Source organism: Artibeus jamaicensis, unplaced genomic scaffold (assembly GCF_021234435.1).
Source record: "Artibeus jamaicensis isolate MK-2021 breed Jamaican fruit bat unplaced genomic scaffold, CSHL_Jam_final scaffold_1283, whole genome shotgun sequence".
Classification (NCBI taxonomy): Eukaryota; Metazoa; Chordata; class Mammalia; order Chiroptera; family Phyllostomidae; genus Artibeus; species Artibeus jamaicensis.
In genome coordinates, this window is record NW_026522028.1 from 19,431,247 (window position 1) to 19,451,328 (window position 20,082).

At 42.3% G+C, this 20,082-nt stretch overlaps 1 protein-coding gene across 1 annotated transcript in view; it reads left to right on the plus strand.

Annotated features, from left to right (window-relative positions):
* The window catches only part of FANCB (FA complementation group B), a 123,052-nt gene that overhangs the window by 48,831 nt on the left and 54,139 nt on the right, over nt 1–20,082 (plus strand). Inside the window, exon 12 of the transcript XR_008389823.1 lies at nt 1,679–1,806. The gene's annotated coding sequence lies outside the window, so the exon portion shown is untranslated. The remainder of the gene's footprint in view (nt 1–1,678; nt 1,807–20,082) is intronic.

The window sequence follows — 20,082 nt, forward strand, 5'->3', positions numbered from 1 at the left end:
CATGTGCCCTGCCTGGGAATCGAACCAGCGACCCTTTGCTTCACAGGCCAGTGCTCAATCCACTGAGCTACACCAGCCAGGGCTGATGTTTCCTATATCTCAATTCCTAGAGCACCCAGGGTTAGTTTATACACACTCAGATTTTATTGTAACATTCCACGCTGTTGTGCATTGTTTTGACTTAACATATAAAGTTTCCCTTTCCTTCTGGAAAGTTCAGTCACTTGAATTAAGCATCATGCTTTCTCCCTCATTTGACACATTTGCCAGATCTAAATTGCTATTTTTTGAGCAACACAAAGGCTCAGTAAGGACCAGTTGATTAACAGCTCAGTGTAGGAAAATTCCATGAGGTGAAGTCCCTTAATGGAGTTGCCAAATATGAAATCTGGCACTTTTAAGTAATTAAATGTATTTTTATTTCAGAAGATGTGCTGTAGTGGAAAAGGAACTTGTCATGGAGTCAGCAAACTAAGGCTTTAGTTCCAATTCTGCCAGTCTGGGCACTTGACCTTGGACAAGTGCACTTCACCTTTTCCGGGACTGACTTTCTGCATCTAAAAAACAGTTAGATTAGGTGATCTCTAAGGTATATTGCAAATCACATATTTTATTAGTCTGTGATGAAACTCTTTCTCAAATGCTTTACACGCTACTCCAAATGTTTAAAGATAGAACATGCTGTGCAGAAATTAGCATTTTTTAAATGTCAGAGTCATTATTAGAGATGTCAGTTATTACACACCGACAGTGTAATGCAGGAGAGGGGTTGTTGTGATGTGTGTGGCTGCTTACTCTTCCAAGCATGTGGTGTTTATTTTTTAATTAATGTCTGCCCTTTAATTTCCTTGTTTGATGGCAGACCGTCACTGGTCAGTTATTGCTGACGCCAGTCCTGCCTGTTTTCATAGCTTCCTTGTCTTCATTTCACCTAGTGTGGGACTTCTTACATAAGGTGACATGGGGAGACCCGGTAACGTCAAGCTCATTTGACTTATGCCTGAAATTGGTCATTTAGTCCCTCAGCAGCCATTTCCTGGGTGCCTGTCCCTGTGTGCAAGGCACAGGATGGCGCGGGGGCTGAAGAAGAAATCATTTCTAAGCCCGCTTAGTAACCTCAAGGGACTTCACCATTGGAGATGCTTTTGGTTTTTACAACTGCAGTCGGAGGGATGCTTTTCTCATCCAGTGGGTAGAGACCAGGGGTGTTGCTTAATATCCTGCAACACCGGATAACCCCTAAGAATGATCTGACCCTAAATGTCAATAGTGCCAAGATTGAGAAACCTCGTCAACAGATAAAAGGAAGCTCTTAGTCCTTCTCTAGTAATGTGCCTTGGATTAAAATAGGTAATTTATTTAAAGTCCGTCTTGTTTTCTGGGTCGCACCATACTGAAGGAAGAAACAAGTGGAGGGAACTTGAAACAAAGCTTCCGGGGCTTGAAAATACCTGGAAGACTTTTCACTGTATCTTTCCTATGAAAATACAAGTCCGTGAAACCTAAAGATCTGCTACACGTGTATAGTAGACATTATTAATGTTTGCGATCAAGAGTTCTGATTCTCCTTTTTTTTGGGGGGGGGCACATGCCCTCTTGAACTTAAGGGTAGTCACTTGGGACTGAAATGTGAGTTATGGATGAAAGCCCGTTCTGATTTTCCACAGTTTCTTTTCAGGCCATAGCCACCACGAGAGTGCACGTTGGTTTGGAGAAACGTAAAATCTAAGCAGTGTGGAGACTGTACCAATGCATGGAGATCAGCAATTCTGCCTAGCCTCCCGGATCCGCCAAGACATTGTACAAGTAAGGAATCATCTTTTGCTATGCTACACCACTGAGAATTTTAGAATTACTTACTGTAACACATTCTAATTTATCCTGTCTAATGCAGCCAAGTTGATTAGCAAGAACTTGGGAATCCTTGAGCCCCCAAATTTCTGAGGTACTGCTTTTGCCTTGGGAATCAGAATCTATTAATTTTTCTCAAATTCAGATTGGCACTGAGGTCCAGGAGAGGTGGGCATTTCTATAAAACTCCAGTACTACAGTAAGCACCGAATGTTCTCACGGATACTTGCTGGGGCTGTGTGTGAAGGAATATTTTTTTAGGCTTTGGAAATATAGTTTATGGCTGAAATGATTGCTGTTGGCATTAAAATATGTCCTGAGTTGTGACATCCCAAGTTTGATGACTTTTGCCTGCTTATTACATAAATTCTATTATGTAAGATATTGTGTAAATTTTATTTAGGTTTCTGAATTTCTAACTTAGAAACTGTGAAAATTCTAGGACAATGGTAAACGGCTTCTCCCTCTTGCACATGCTCCACTCTCTGTTTCTCTCTAATTTGGGCCATTATTTCTGTGACCTGTTGGAAACAATATACCTTTTTTTTTTTGTAAGCTAAGGATCCAGAGACTAAAGACCAATGTTTTAAAGTTGTTATCAGTACACTTGTAACATTACTTTATATCTACAATGCAATGTGATTATTACCTACCCCCTTCTCCGAGTATATCCATTTCAACGAGCATCTTTATTATTGCATTTATTTTCTTATTCAAAAGTATTTAGTTCCTTTATAGCAACTCTATAACTTTATTGAATGAGTTCTAACTGTAACCCATGGAGCAGCTGGCCAGAAGTCTCTAGTTCTTTCTGCCCTGTGGGGTGGCATCTCCTTCCCCTGAGATGTCAAGTCAACTTCGCTGAGACATAGTGCCTCAGGGGGTGGAAAATTGAACGTGCTGACCACGATGTCTGGGCAATTCTGTGCGCCTGATTTCTTGTGGTTCATCCACACTGTGCCCCGCTTCCCTGTCCCCCTCGAATCTTGGTGGCTACTGTCCTCTCTCCACACCAGCTGTGCTCTCTCCACACCTGCATCACCTCTGGCTTGGGGCACCGCTGTGCACTGGCATAGAATGCCACTGTGGTAGATTTTTGTGGAACATTTAGAGGTGAACGAAGGGGATCACAGCTCAGAATAGTCAAGACAAGCCTTTTAAAAGGAAAGAGGATGAAATCTAACCCCTATCAGCAGAATTATCTCCTAAGCTCTACATGCTGAGGAGGAAAAACAAGCATGGTATTTGAAGGCAGAAATGTACTAAGTTTTCACTTCTGACACTTTAATTTTTTTTCTTATTTTGACCTTATTGATGTCTATGTGATGCTCCCCTCCCTTCCCAAAGAAACTTGGCAGGAGTTTCTTCCTCCTGACACTTCCCTGCCTCCGCCCACTGCCCCGCCCACTGCCCCTCCCCACATGCACACTCCCGAAGCATCACTTCTGGGTAATTGAACTCAGAAAGGCTTTTCAAAATGTAATTTCATTGTTTGTAAAGAAACACATGGTGATCATTTAAAAATATTGAATCCTGAAAGGATTCCTGTAGTCTTTTAGACAATAGATGAAACTGAAATCTTATTCTCCAATAACATTGGCTGGCACTAAGTTTATTGTTAAAATCCAAGTAGCACCTCTGCTTTGCCTCAGCACTATGTGTATATATGGCCAAAATGTATGGTATGTATGTACCTCTGGCCAATTCACAGGTCTTGAAATCCGTAGCTGATCCGCACATCATGTCCCTAGGAATAAAAGTCACTCTTTTTAGGAGAGCACCCGCCTGAATCATTCATAACCAAATCTTCTTAGTGTATGCAAAACAGTAGGTTTCTTGGGGTCAGAGACAAATTCAGGAGATCAGCACCATGGAATGGGCCAAGTGATTCTTTTCCGCCAATGCAACCATCTTGACTCTCAAAACGAAGCTTGGTTGACGGAAACTGGAATGAAGAGGATTTATTCCAGTCTCAGCAGGACCTAGATCTGTAGATACCACGCGCAGCTGCCCTAATGTTTGTAGAATTTCTTGTGTTCAGTTCATACTGAATCTTTTCTCCTTCTGAAATACATTTCCAAGGACTGTGGTGGAAACCACCGTCTGGTGACTTTAGAGGAGTGGATTGGCTGACCGAAGGCATGTACATCTCTCGGGTTGTTTCATTGTACTTCAGCTCAGAAGACAAAAGAGAGTACCACATCCAGTTACCTGACATGTTCATTCACCAGGATGTCCTATGGGCATATTAATTCAGTTCGGCCCAAAATGAACTTATCTGTCCTCACAGTGCCGTTTTTTACTCCCACATTTCTGTCCTGATGGATAGTGCCACCACTCACCCAGACACCCAATCGAGGAGGATGGCAGTTATCGAAGGCCTCTCCTGCTTCTTCACCAGCCTCTGAACTCTCTTCATTCTCTCTCTTCAATTTGTCATTTTAATTCTCTCCTCTGCTTTCCCACCACTTTAATTAAGGTGCCAGTGTCTTTCCTGGTCTGTGACAATAGTGTTCTATTGACCTTTCCAGTCTCCAAGCGGCTTACCACTCTTGATCTCAACAATTGGAGTGGCCTCCTTACAAAATGACCCTTCTGTGTTGCAAGTTGTTTTCTTCCAGCGTACGATCCCTCAGTGGTTTCTCACGACTACAAGATGATATCTAAACTCTTTCGTACAACCTCCAAGACATTCTGTCTATGCCTTCCCTCCTCATCCCATTGTTCAGCATCCTGCTATGTGATCAGTATTTCAGCTGCATCATCTGATGTCATGCCATCCTATAACATACCAAGTTCCAGGGACTTGCCATTTGTCTCCTGAACCCTGCATATTCTGTTCTCTCTGCCAGGCACGCCCTTTCTCCCCTCCTCTGACCGGGAAACCCTTAGTTATCTTTGAGAACATTTTATCCATGGTAGCAACTACTTGTTTTATTAACCTTCACCAAAGCACTTAAAACATTGTCTTGCCATGATAGTATCTCAAATGTCTGTCTCTGCTATCAATCTGGGAGCACCTTAAGGAGCAGCCACGATCCTTTTGTTTTTGACAAACCTAGCACCTAAATATGCCACAGCAAAGGCAGGGAGACAAGTCGTGTGGCCACTGTCCCAAGGTTTCATGGGAATCACTGTGCTCTTAAAAGGAGAGTAAACCACAGAGCTCTTGTGCTTGTGGTCCACTGTTCCCTTTTCTTCATGCTTCATGGTGACTGGAGTGCGTGGAATTCAGTTTTTTGTAGTAGGTACCAGTGTTGTTGGCTTGGGCACGTGGTGTTAATCAAAAGTGCAGGAGGGGTGAGGCCGTATGAACTATGCAAGGGCCCAGTGGTTATTGTGGGCCCAAAAAGAATTTGGAAATCGCGATTGTGCCCCAGAGCTATGTTTCTCAGACTTTTAAAAAGGACCCCCAGGAAGAACGTAGAGTTTTAGTATGATCCAACACTTAAGCACATACATAGACATGTGAGAAATAAGACATGTTATTGAAATAGCTGCCTTTACTACCTGGCAGGCATCCGGGTATTTTCTATTTAATTAGTCTTTCCCATTCTATTTTGTTTCCTAAAGAATTCTGGTCATAACACATCAGATGATTTTACAATTCATCAGTGGGTCTGAGGAATCTCGTTGCCAAAGCTGCCTCCTTTTCGCTCAGGTACACTAAGTCATCACTTAAAGTCATGGACAGGCATTTGGAAACTGTAGCTTTAAGCAAAACCAATGTAACTGTACACTGATGTCAACAGGAGCCCAGTTTCTGCAGCAGAGTTTGGGTCACAGCATCAACAAACTCCTAAATAAAGACCCAAACCCTTCTACTATGAAACATTGCAATCAATACGAGACATACATACATTTCAGAAAGATGGATATAACCAAGGAAGAGAATTCTTTTTCATCCAGCTTGTTCCAGTTCAGGGTGGTGGTGGCCAGAGCTTCTCGAGATAGCACAGGGTCCCGGGGGGACCCACCCCGGACAGGTGGCCCTTCCACCTCAGGGTCACTCCCACCCCCCCACATTCACTCAGACTGGGATAATGTGGACACAACGGCTCACCTCACACTCACATCTCTGGGATGTGACAGGAAACCAGAGTCCCCAGGGACAGCACAGGCAGACACGAGGAGAACGTGCAAACTCCACACTGACAGCCGCCCCTGCCTGCGATTTTTTTTCTCATCAACATGAGAAGGAAATGATGTTGAATGAAAAGGACATTATTTGAGGGCCTGCTGTACGTCCTTCTGTGGAGATGAAGACTAGCAGTACAGTTTAATTTTGATGCTCTTTTTATTATTGTTCAAGTATAATTGTCTCTATTTCCCCCCACCACTCTCCCTTCCCTGCCCATCCCCACCCGCACCCGCAATCCTACCTGCCCCAGGTCTTTGTCCATGAGTCCTTTATACATGTTCTCTGACGACCCCTCCCCTTCTTTCCTCCATTATCCCCCTCTCCTCTCCCCTCTGGTCACTGTCAGTTTGTGCTTTATTTCAATGTCTCCGGTTATATTTTGCTTGCTTATTTGTTCTATTGATTAGTAATTCTTCTAAGAGCCCAATAAAGCTGCCTAATTAACAGAGCATGAACTCAGACACTGGAACAATGACTGTTTAGTCCTAGCAACTTTGGTCACAGGGATTTGGAAGCCTGGGCTATGGCCCCAACATTTGAAAGTGCTTCTACAGGCCACACTGGGGGTCGGTCCAATCAGCGCTGCACTTCTGCTGTGGTAGCAGCAGAACAACCCCACCACTGGGGTTGTTCACTGCGCATGTCCAACTGACTGACAATTAGTGGCTGGGTGTGTAAACAAAACCCAAGCAGAATTTCAGTCCCTCACTAGGGTGTAGTGATGTTTGTTAAGAAAACACTATTGTTTATATTCCATCGGATTTTGCTTGCAAAAACATTGCTTGGTATTTTCGCAACCATGTGAGAGGGGGAAAGAGGAAATTCGAGATCAAGGCAGATACAAACAGGCCAAAATGACAAGTGCTATAACTTTCAAATACATCTTAAACCCAGTTTAAATGAAATGATTTGCTTATTTAGTTAATTCAATCGAATTGTTTATTAAATGAAAACATTTATGTCACATTCCCTAAGCAGATATAGAATATACATGGGTTCAGGGCAAGAGGAGATTTCAGCTAGCCATTACCTATTTTTGATACTTCCTCTATTTGTTTGCTAGTGATGTTGTAACAAAGTACCACAAGTAGGGTGGCTTGAAACATTAGAGATTTGTTCTGGAGACTAGAGGTCTGAAATTAAGGTGTCAGCAAGACCATGCTCTCTCAAAGGCCCTAGGGAAGGATCTTTCCTTGCCTCTTGCTAACTTTTGGTGGTTTGCCGGCAGTTCTTGGCTTTCATTAGCTTGTAGATGCCTCCCTCCAACCTCTCCCTCTGAATTCACATGGTATTTTCCCTGTGTATTTCTTATTACATGGTGTTCTTCTCTTTGTGCCTCTCAGTCCAGGCCAATGGTGTTTTTGCTGGCATCCAATTCTCTAAAAAATTTGTCAGTTTCTCAGGGAAATTCACAGGAGTCTGAGCCATTAAACATGAGGTTTCTCCCCAGATTCTTTACGGATAACCCATCTCGGTTTCTGGCTTATGCTGAGGTGGCCGACTGGATACACAGATAACATCTAAGTCAGCTGAGAAGAGAATATTCCCAATCAAGTGCTGGTTGCTGTTTGCTTAACAATTCTTTCTGAATGTGTCCCTTTCCTTTAACATTTTATTATAAGCAGCAAGGTGAAACCAGGCAATACCTTCCACGTTTTCTTTGAGAATGTCCTCAAATATCCAGTTTCATCACTCACAATTGCTACTTTGCATCAAAGTCTAGGATACAATTCAACCACATTCTTTACCAATTTAGAACAAAGACAGCATTTCCTCCAGGGTCCAGTAACGGTTTCCGCATTTCCATCTGAGACCTCACCAGAAGAATCACCTTTAATGTTTGTATTTCTACCCGTGTCCTGTTCATGCTGGTATGTGGTGTTCTCTGAGAAAATAGAAGCTTTCTCTACTGTGGTCCTCACATCCATTTGAGCCTTTACCAGAATCACCTCCAGTGCCCATCCTCCTACCAACCATCTATCTCTTCATGGCAATCTAGGCTTTTTCCGTCAAGCTCCTCAAAATTTTCCAACTCCAAACCCATTGCCATATTTTCAGGTATTTGCTAGGGCAACACCCTACTTCCAAGGACCAAAATCGGTGTAAGTCAGGGATCTCCAATGAAACAGAACAAGAATGATATGTTCAGATATATTCATCTGTATCTATCTCTATATTCATGTCCATATGCATATATATGAAGAGATCTATGTTGAGGAGTTGGCTCACGTGTTTGTAAGTGTTGGCAAGTCCATTACTGGTAGTGTGGTAGTATGCAAACTCAGGTAGGATTTTATGTTATGGTCTCAAGGCAGAATCACTTATAAGCTCATATTGCTTGCTTATGCTCTTATTTATAAATTTTAAGCTTCATACCTAGCCAGGAGTCTCTTGTATATCAGGTCCTCATATAATGTAATTTCATTATGTTGATGAGATGCTGTTGGAACTTAATTCTTGTTTATATTAATTAACCTATTCTCAAATTAGTTTTATTATATATCACTTTGCCTAATGTCACAGAACCTATCAATGATGTTAAGTGAGGACAGACTATTTATTTTCTATCCTTGCTTTGTAATATCTATGATTTTGAAAGTGCTAAATAGTAAATAGTCTTCTCTTGAGTATTATACTTCTGTCTAAAACATACTGCTTATTTTTACATTAAGAAAAGTATTTTGAATTAAAACAATTTTTAATGAAATTGAGTTCTTTATCAGAGGAAGTTTTCATAGGGCTATATGCTTGCTCACTGAGGGCTTGCAGCATTAAGAGACACAAGAGTGGATGCAGATGATAGAAGAAATGCTTGCCAACTCATTGGAGTTACATGGAGAGCTTTAAAAAAATCCCAGACCAGCCTTGGCTGGTGTAGCTCAGTGGATCAGGCACCAGCCTGTGAACCAAAAGGTCACTGGTTTGATTCCCAGTTGGGGCACATGCCTGGGTTGTGGTCCAGGTCCCTGGTAGGGGGGTGCACAATAGGCAACTAAACATCGATGTCTCCCTCTCTTTCTCTCCCCCTTCCCCTGTCTCTAAAAATAAATAAATACAGTCTTTAAAAAAAATCCCAGACCAATTAAACCAGAAGGTCTATGGGTGGTAACTAGCTGTGAGTATTTGTAAAGTTCCCCAGATGTTGTGGTTTAAAAATATACCCACAAATTCTTTGATATTCCTTTCCTCAAGAGGTAGAAGTTTCCTCCCTCCTGGAGAGTGGGCTGGAGTTAGTGATTGTTTCTAACAGGAACATATGGAGGCAGTGACTTCCAAAGCCACCTCACACAATACTTGAGCCTCCTGGCTTTCTCTTGTGCATTGCTTGTTTTGGGAGAAGCCAGCTACCATGGTCATAAGGACAGTCAAGCAGCCCTGTGGAGCATCAGTCCCATATTGTAAGGAAGTGAGGCCTCCTACCAACAGCCAGCAAGGCTCTGAGGCCTTTGTGATGCTTAATGTTATGTGTCAACTTGACTAGGCTGCAGGATACCCAGACATTTGGACGAACATGATTCACGGTGTGTCTGTGAAGCTGTTTGTTGATGAGATTAACATCTGAATGGGTAGGCTGAGTACAGCAGATTGCCCTCCCTAATGCAGATGGGCAGCATCCAGTCAATTGAAGACCTCAACAGAGCAAGACTGACTAAGGGTGAACTCCTCTTGTCTAAGTACTTGAGCTGGAATACCAGTCTTTTCCGGCCTTCTTACCTGAGTTGAAACATGTGTTCTTGGGTCTCAAACCTGCTGGCTTTTGTACTGGGACTGACACTATCTGCTCTCCTGGTTCTCAGACTTTTGAACTTGGACTGGAACTACAACATTGACCCTCATGGGTCTTCAGCTTGCTGACTACAGACCTGGGGACTTCTCAGTCTCCATAATCATGTAAAATCTCTCTCTCTCTCTATATATATATATACACACACACACACACACACACACGTGTGTGCGCACACAGACACACACATTTATATTCTATTGGTTCCTCTCTGGAGAACCCTTACTAATACAGCCTTCTGCCAAGGCACCTGTCAAATGTCTAGCTGAAGCAACAGCTCGGTGTTGCTAACACTTCTTGATGTTTTCCAGTTTCATCTTTACATCCAATCAAACCCTCCACCAGCGAGCCTCATCCCGGAACCATAGAATGTTGACCTGGTCCTTTCCTCTATGCACTCCGAAGCCCAGTAATTCCCAGCTCCAGTCATTCTATTATCTCACGTTTTGGCATAGACCTCTTTGTGTTTGGAACAGGGTAAAGGTCCTATGAAAGGCATCATACTGTTCTAAATTTCTCTGCTTGTTTGAACCTTGCTCTTGGTTTTCAGAGGAAAATTCCGTAAGAAAAATAAGAGAAGACACTAGACATGAGTTCCCTCGATTTTCTTGTCATCAGACTACTTTCGTATGCAATCTATTCTCTCCTTCGGCTATTATTCTTGAAGAGTGATTTTTTTCCCCATCGTCTAATACAGGGCCTGCCAGGAGTGACGCCTGCTTGAGTGTGGTTGGTGGGGTACGTGAATGTCTCGCACAAGATGGACAGCAATTTGAACATTTCACCTAAAATGCCATGTGGTGTGATTGAGTGCGATATTGTTATGTTACAGAATTACATGCTTGTAATTTTGCAATAAAAAGGGGTATTATTTGTGCCGGATGCTGTATTTCTACCTGTGCTCTGTACCACATTATCTTTCCCTGTCCTCAAGGGCTGATCTGCATCTTCTCTGCTGGCTCCTTCTCATTGAAACTACTCATGATTTAAGACCCTTAAAGACTAGACTCTTTCTGCAGCTGAACCATAGTCTCCTGGAAGGCAAGGGCAGTAGCTTGTTAATAAAGACTCATTGACTATATGAGTAAATGCATTAATTTGGAAAGTACTAAAACATTTAATGGATACTAGAGTTAGTCTTTTTCGTTGGCTATCCAAACTTTTGTGTTTCCCTCTGTTGAAAAAGTAAACTTAAATGAAATTTAGAGCTTCTTCTCCAAAGGTATAGTAAAAGAGGCTACGAATGTCATACATTTAAAATAGAGATGTATCTGGCTGGTGGTCAACTGTTAATTTGGCAACCTAATGACCAGTTGACAGCACTTAAAGCATCATAGTAAAACTGAGAGACCAAAGACCCAAGGACTCCTTCTGTTACCACTGTCTAAGTGTTCTTGACTTCTCTTTATTTTGTGAAGTCAGAGAGGCACTCAAAGAGTCTAATGAAATTTTCCCTAGGAAGACAGTCACCGCAGCAAGATATTATCAGGCATGAGGATCACTGTAGTAGGGTAGCTACTGTTCCTCTCATTCACACCCTTTATTACATTCTCCTTTTGGAATATAAACTACAAAGCAACTGTTTACATTGGATTTCTCCATGATGACCAATATGATGCCTTTTTTTCTCCTCACTCTACAGCCCCCCAACCCAGGGCCACCACACATTGCTGTACTTGGCACTTTACATACTACAGTTAGGGCCACAGTGTACTCCATCACACCCCCCACCCATACGTGGAGGTCTTTCCTTACTAAAGTCAGCCAGTAAAGTCTGGAAGAGGTGACTGACTGCTTATTCAAAAGCACAGATACCTATGGAAGGCTGCAGGGATCACAGAGAATGAGGGAATCATAACTCCAGTAAAGAAACACAGTAAACTTCCAGTAACTGACCTGAAAGAAGTGGAGATACCAAAATTGCCAGACAAAAAATTCTAAATAATTGTTCTAAGGATGTTCAGAGAACTCCTAGAGTTCTGAAATCAGGGAAACAATACAAGAACAAAATTACAGGTTCAACAAAAAGATAAAAAGCAAACAAAGAGATCAGACAGAAATTTGGGAGCTGATAGAAACAATGACTGATTTGAAATTCGATAGAGAGCTTCAATAGTAGACAGGACCAAAGAGAAGAAAGCATCAATCAGCTCAAAGATAGATCATCAAAAACAAAGAAAATTTTATAGCAGCAACAGAAAAAATTCTCTCATACAAAGGAGCCTCCATAAATCTATCACATGATTTCTCAGCAGAAACCTTGCAGGCCAGAAGATAATGGGATGATATATTCAAAGTGCTAAAAGAAAAAAGCCAACCAGCCAAGAATATTTTACCCAACAAAATTGTCATTCAGAAATGCAGGTAAGATAGAGACTTTCCCTAATAAAAACTGAGAGACTCATTTCCACTAGACCTGCCTCATGGGAAATGCTGGAAGACCTTCTTCCATCTGAAATGGAAGTACACTAACTAGTAATATGGGTACATATGAAAATCTGCAATGCACTGGTGAAGTTACTTATATAGTCAGATTCAAATACTCTAATACCATAATATGGTGGGATGTTAACCATTTAACTCTAATAGAAAGCTTAAAGCACAAAAGTATAAAAAGTAGCTGTGACTACAATAATTTGTTAATAGATACACAATACAAAAAGATGTCAACTGGGACATCAAAAGCACAAGTGTTGGAGTAGGAGTTAAAGAACACTTTTGTATTCAATAGAAGTGAAGTTCTTGTTTGTTTAAAATAGATTGGTATATCTAAAAGATATTTCAAGTAAGCCTCAGGGCAAAATTCTATAGTTGATACACATGAGATTAAGACAAGGGAATCAAAGCATACCACTAGGGAAAATTACCAGCTCACAAAGGAAGACAGCAAGAGAGGAGAAAAGAAACAAAGGAACTACGAGATGGCCAGAAAACAATGAACAAGATGGCGATAGTAAGTCCATACTTATCAATAGTTACTTTAAATGTAAGTGGAATGTAATCAAAAGGCACAGAGTGACTGGATGGATAAAAAACCAAGATCCAACAACTATATTCTGCCTGCAAGAGACTATTTCAGCTTTGCAGACACAGGCTGAATGTGAGGAGTGGAAAATAATATTCCATGCAAATAGAAAGTAAAATCGAACAGGGGTAGCTATACTTATGTTAGATAAAATAGACTTTAACTCAAATACTGTAATAAGAGGCAAAGAAAGTCATTTAATAATAATACAGGGATCAATTCATCAAGAGGATATAACAGTTGTAAATATATATCTACCCAATATTGGAACACCTAAATATATGAAGCAAATACTAACAGATCTAAAGGGAGGAATAGACAACAATACAGTAATAGTAGAGGACTTAAATACCTCACTTGCAAAACAATCTAAATGTCCATTGATAGATGACTAGATAAAGAAAATGCAGTATGTATGTATACAATGGACTATTTTGTTATTAAAAAGGAAATCCTGCCATTTTTTGTGTGACAACATGGATAGACTTAGGGCATTATGCTAAATGAAATAAGTCAGGAAAATGCTGTATGATCTCACATGTATATAACTAAAAACATTGAACTTAATGGAAACAGTGGAATGGCGGTTGTCAGACACTGACACATGGATGGAATTGGGAGATGTGGGTCAAAGCTCACTTTCAGTTGTAAGATGAGTGAGTTTTGGGGATGTCACGTACTGTGTGGTGAGGACGGTTAACAATACTGGGTTGTACACTGGGAAGTTGCTGTGAGAGCAGAGCTTTCATGTTCTCACCATAACAACAGGGACAAAAAGATGGTATTTATGTGAAGTGAAGGACCTGCTAAGTAACCATTGTGGTCACCATTTTGCAAGATACATGCATATCAAATCACATTGTATACATTAAAGTTACATGATATGGTATGTCAATTATATCTCAATGATGCTGAGAAAGAGAAATAATGGGGATGCAGGTTAGAAAAAGTCTGCACTTTAAATTCCTTATCCAACAACATAGAACCTACACGACACACTTTCATTTTTCATTCAGAGTCTTAAAAAGGGAAATATTTATCACAAAGTGTTAGATTACTTCCAGCTCACTTTTTGTGTTTTAAACTCTTGACAAATTACAACTCCTATTACAATGGGGCCATATGTTGAGTTGTTTTACCCGGTGCATTGATAATGAAACCTGGCCTCTGACTCCCTGACTTCTGTTAGCCAATGGGGACATATGTGTGCATGTGTGCATGCATGTGTACACACACATGCATATATTCATCCTGGAAAATGGCTTAGCTTCAGGGAGGGCCAGCTGAGCCCGGTGGGAAGGGAGAATCAGCTTCCAACCAAAGTGGGGCATGGGAAAGTGACTGGCTTCCATGGAGAGCCTTGCCTTTTTTTTGGATCAAACATACTCAGTGTCTTGAAAAAGTCCTTTAGCTAATTTGTGCACAGATTTCTTTCAAGATTGATGCTTTTGGAAGGAAAGTACAAAATGACAGTGCCTGAGAGCGGTGCTTTTAGCAAGATATTCCTGACCCAGTTAAAGGATCTCATTTTAGGGAAAAACCCCTGTTCCTGTTTTCCTCGGCAGTTCTGTGACATATTTATTGAATGTATAACACTTTTAAAATATCATGAACATCAATGTAAGATGTTTAGGTATAACAGTTGTCATTCATTTCTTTGTTTCTGTCACTCTTACCCTGGAAGGGATGGAGACTGCTCTGGAAATCAGGTTTTGCAAATGTATTAACAAATGTAAGTGGTTCATATGGTGAAAAAGGGCATGGAGTTTCAATGGCTGCTTTAGGAATGGAAGGTACATGAACAATTGAGAAGATCATAGGAGGGTTTATCGCTGTTGTGAATGAAATTAACAGAGAGAACACACTTTCTGACAGTGTAGGTTACGGGTTTTTTTTTAAAGGGAAAGTTTGCTCTTTTTAAAAAAATTTATTTATTTATCTTTAGAGGGGAAGGGAAGGAGAGAGGGAGAGAAATATCAATGTATAGTTGCCTCTTGTGTGTCTCCTGATGGGAACTGGCCTGTAACCCAGGCATGTGCCCTGACTGGGAATCGAACTGCAATCCTTTGGTTCTCAGGCTCGCGCTCAATCCACTGAGCTACACGAGCCAGGGCTTAGGTTACAGTTTTAGTCATTGCAGGTTATAGCTTTCTCGCCATTTCGGGGTTGCTGAGAGACAATAGGAAGAAACAATAGGACAATCTCTCAGCCCCATGCCCACCTTCTGTGGACTCTGTAGATGTCTTTAATGCCAATGTCACTTTGCTTGCACGCATCTGATTTCAGCCATAGCTGTGTTGCACTGTTCCTTGCACTATCAGATTCATCATGACAGTGTATCCATTTGCTAAGGCTGTGGTAACAAACTACCAGGAACGCAGTGGGCTGTATAACAGGAATTTATGGTGTCACCGTCCTGGAGGCTAGAAATTTGAGATCAAAGTGTTGGCAGGCCAAGCTCCCTTGGAGCCCTAGGGAATTGCCCTTGGCTAAAGAAAGCCATCTGGCAAGGGTCACATCCGGTCGTCCTGTACAGCCACAGCCATTAAGAAGCTGCTGCAGGAGTAGAAAGGCCCTACTCCTTTGCCTCCAGGCAGGACAATTGAAGGGGCCTTCTCAGCTTCACAGCTCTCTACTGGGGGTCAGCTGAGGCCACTGTTGTGACTGCGTTGCAATTAATTTCCTATCTGTGCCCAAACCTGATTGTCTCACACCCTTAAAGAGCATCCCTCCACCTAAAAGGTTTGGTGCCACTAACAATCTGAGGAAGTTTACCTTAAAATGGGATTTGGGAGATGGATGGCCCAGCAGTTAGCTGCAATGAGAACCCCGTCACAGGGGGGAGGTGCAGCACAGACCTTCTCTGGCACATCGGAGCCCTGGGATTGCTAGAACTTTCAACTGCAGCAGCCAACTAGGAGATAAACTTGGGGTCTTGTCATAACACAGCTCTGCCAGAGGAGTGCTCGCCCTCTGAAGGACAAAGGGGGCTTTATCCCAAAATCGCTGCAGGATCTGGCTAACATATGGTGTTATAGTCCAAAAGACAGCTTTGGTGCTGGATCTTGAGGGTGCTGGATCGAGGGGGAGGGAGCAGAAGGTTTCATTAAAGAGAGTGTATTGATTTGGGAGCAGCCTCCTGAGATGCAGGATTTGACACCCCAGCAAGGATACAAGGACACCCTGCCGACACGCAATTATGGTGGATCTTGGAGGCTTGGAGAAAACAATGGCCCGCACCAAGTGCATGTGACAGACTTGCCATGCAGATGGTGTGAGAAGGATCCAGGAGGCTCTGAGAAATGGTCATTCTAGCATGGAGGTACTACGTAAGAGTGCAAAACGCAACAAGCTGATTATAGCCCTAATCCCCGAAACATGCCAACATGTTACCTTCTGTAGCAAGAAGGACTTTGCCGGTGTGATTGAGGATTTGAACATGGGGGGATTACCCTGGATTACTTGGCGGGCCCAATTCAATCACAGGGGTCTTAATACAGGAAAGAAGGATGCAGGAGAGTTAAAGAGATGTGATGACAGAAGCCGAGATGCATGCTTTACATCTCAAGCTGCACAACTGCCAGCTTTGAGGATGGAGAAGGGGAACAGGAGCAGAGGAATGTGTCAGCCACTGGAGCTGGAAAAGGCAAGGAAATGGATTCTCTCCTACAGACTTTACAAAGAAATTAAGCTTTGCCGATGCCTTCCTATTAGCCCAGTGAAACTGATTTTGAACTTCTGATCTCCAGAATTATGAGAATATTTGTATTATTTTAGAAAGCCACTAAGTTCATGATAACTCATTATAGCAGCAATAGGAAGCTAGTACTAATACAGGCACATATTGCTAACATAGCACGTTTGCACCATTACCATTTGGGCAGTTATAGCTATTGCGTGCACGGTAATAGGGGCAACTATCTGACCACTTGAGAATATCTTCTCCAGTATTTATGCCCCCGGGATTTCCATACTGAAATATGTGTTGTTTTATTGTCGATTAAATTATGTTTATCCTTCCTTGATATGTCTTCCCTCTGGGCTCAAAATCCTGAACATCTGTTCCCAGAAATACCTCCCCTGCTTTTTGCTCTTATAATTCAACAAATTCCTAAAGGTCTTCCATTCTAAAAGCCTTCTCTTCCCAAGGTTGAGTGCACTCTTGGCCCCCCCTTCCAGGGCATGCTGGAATCTGATTATGGCTATTGACTGAGTGACACTGATTGGTGGGCTGTGAAATATGAACTTTGCTCTGCAAAGGTCCTCACTCAGGCCAGGAAGTCACAGGTCCTCTAAGCACGGGCAGGAGAACTGTCTGCAGACATGGAAGGCCCAGTGGGAAGCACTTCACCCGGGGGTGGGGATTGAGGGTACCCTTCAGAAACATCTCAGATGTTTCCATTCAGATTGCTGCAAAGGCACACTTTCCGGGTCGCTGCCTTCACTCTCATCAAAGACCCAGCAGAGCTATAAATCCAAATGATACTGTAATTCAGCAAGTAAACGCGAATTTGATCAGACACAAAGTCTGAGTTAGATTTTCGCGTATTTTATTAATACGGTTCCTACTCCTGTGAGAGAAAAATGTAGAGCATGCTATTTAAAAAAATCTCTCATTTTAACCTGTGCTTCAAGGTGAACGCTTAGGTGTATGAAGGTTTTATTCTCCACACTTTAAGTTGAGCACTGCCAGCAGGAGTGGCCATCCAACTGAATTTGCTGTTTCAGCCCTGCTTCGTTTGAACTACTGGCTTCCTATATCACATTATAGACATAGGGTCAGTGTGTTTTACGTCGTCACTCCTCAAGAGTATGGTCTGCAAACCAGCAGCATGGCCGTCCCCTAGGAGCTTGTTACAAATGCAGCATCTCAGCCTGTATCCTAGATATGCTGAATCAGACTCGCCTTGAACAAGACCCACCAGGTGCTCCATATGCCTATTAGTCTGAAAAGCACTTTACACACTGTCTTGGCCCAGACGAACAAGGCTGGAATCGGAGCTTTGCTTCTCACCATCTACTAGCGCTGCATTCCCAGCAGTTTTCAGTTAGCAGCTTCAAGTGCTGGTCCTAGCCTCAATGTACTCTATGTCCTCTCAGATTTTGGCCCAGGAGGAAGGGGTGCTGTCCTCTCCCCAAGATGCCCTGGAGAAAGTAGACTGTCTCTCAATAATTCCTACTGGGTCACACATTATTCCTGAACCAAACACTGGGGCCAGAGAAATGAGATGCATATGCTGACCACAGTCAGAGGCTTCAAGACAATGATAAGGGGTGAGGTCCAGTTGGAAATGCCCAGCAAACGTTGAGCAAGAGTAACTGATGCTCTGTCCCAAGAGAGTATCTGGGGACTTTATGAGTACTATTTTATCAAAAAGGCAAATGGATTCTGGCCTGACAAAACAACACTAGTTTGCTATGCCTTTCCCACTGAGTTTTTTTTAAATGTATACTTAAAAAAATATGTATTTCCATCCCCCCAGCCCAACCCCTTTGGCAACCATCAGCTTGTTCTTTATACCTATGGATCTGTTTCTGTTTTGTTTTGTTTATTTATTTATTTTTTTAGGTTTCCTATGTAAATGAGACCCTACAGTTTTGTCTTTCTCTGACATATTTCACTTAGCGCAATATCCTCTAGGCCCATCCATGTTGTCACCAACAGCAGGAGTTCATTCCCCTGTATGTATGTGCCACATTTCATGTATTCATGGGCAGTTCAATTGCTTCCATATTTGGCTATTGTAAATGATGCTGCAGTGAACATAGGGTGCATATATCTTTTTGAATTGGTGTTTTGGATTTCTTGTGATAAGCCTTCTGTATATATACTGTTATCCATAGCAGCTGCACCAATTTACATTCTCACCAAACAGTGCATGAGGGTTCCCCTTTTCTCCACATCCTCGCCAGAACTTGCTATTTGTTGCTGTATTGATGGTAGCCATTCTGACAGATGTGTATCATTATCTCACTGTGGTTTTAATTTGCATCTCTGATAATTAGTGATGTTGAGCATCTTTTCATGTGTCTCTGGGTCATCTGTATGTCCTCTTGGGAGAAATGTCTATTCAGGTCCTCTGCCCATTTTTTAACTGGATTGTTTAATTTTTGTTGTTACATTATATGAGTTCTTCATACACTTTGGGTATTAACCACTTGTTGCATGTGTCATTTGAGAGTTTTTGTGATGGAGACTACTAAGGTGAGTTGTCTCTCCTAGTGGACTCTGCTCCATCATCGAATGAATGTCCTTCTGCCCAGCTCAGTTGTGACAGTGGTATCCCCCCTCATCCTCTTCTGGGTGAAGGGTAGCTGACATTATCTTATTGTCATCTTCCCACAATTGGCGATGTTGGGACTCATCCTGTTGCACGAACAGTCCCCTCTCCACTGCTGGTGACCTCATCGAAAAACCTGCAGCCTCATGCAGAAGCAGAAACTTCTCAGGGACACTTATATTTGTCTCCTTCCACCTGCAGTGGCAATGTGTTATTTCAGGGGTTTGCTTTCCAATTCATGACCAACATTTCTTTCTCGGTATGTATTTAAAGGAATAGGATCACCAAGATGATGGGCTTTTCCCCTGGGTTTTTATTTTGCAGCCTAGGAGTGACCTAGCTTTGAAAACATTAATCCTGCCCTATTTCTCCTTTGAGGCTTTCACAGAAATAGAATATCACAGAAATAAAGGGTACCACCATCTTCACAAGCACTTTTTAGTCCCTGTGCCACACCCTCTCGGCCCAGCTGTGGTGGCATAGGTCCCTCTGGTGGAAAGTTCCCAGGCTGGCCAGCAGCAGCCATCAGAAGTGCTTGCTCTGCCTTTCCCTTTTCTGCCTCAGAGCCTTTGCCAAAGGGGTGAGAGCTTTATTGACCCACGAGTAGAACGAGTCAAAGGAAAGTGACCACAGTTAGTAGATAATGGCCCAACCTTCTGTGCTCTGAGGGGCATTTCTGAGGCAGAGTCCACCTGTTCCTCAGAGGCCACCAAATGGACAGAGCCTATGCTTCTTAACTCCCACCTCTCGAGGTCCCCTCCCGAGTAAACTACCTGTACCCTCAAGCCCTGGGATGCCAGGTCCTCAGACCAAATCCACCTGACCACCTGTTTTTGTATAGTCTGCTCACAAGCTAAGAATGAATTTCACACTTTAAAATGGTTGCAGAAAATCAAAAGAAGACTTTTTCTGACATATGAGAATTGTATGAAAATCAAATTTCAGTGTCTGTAAAGTTTTATTGGAACATAGGCTACACCCATGATTTTGTATATTATCT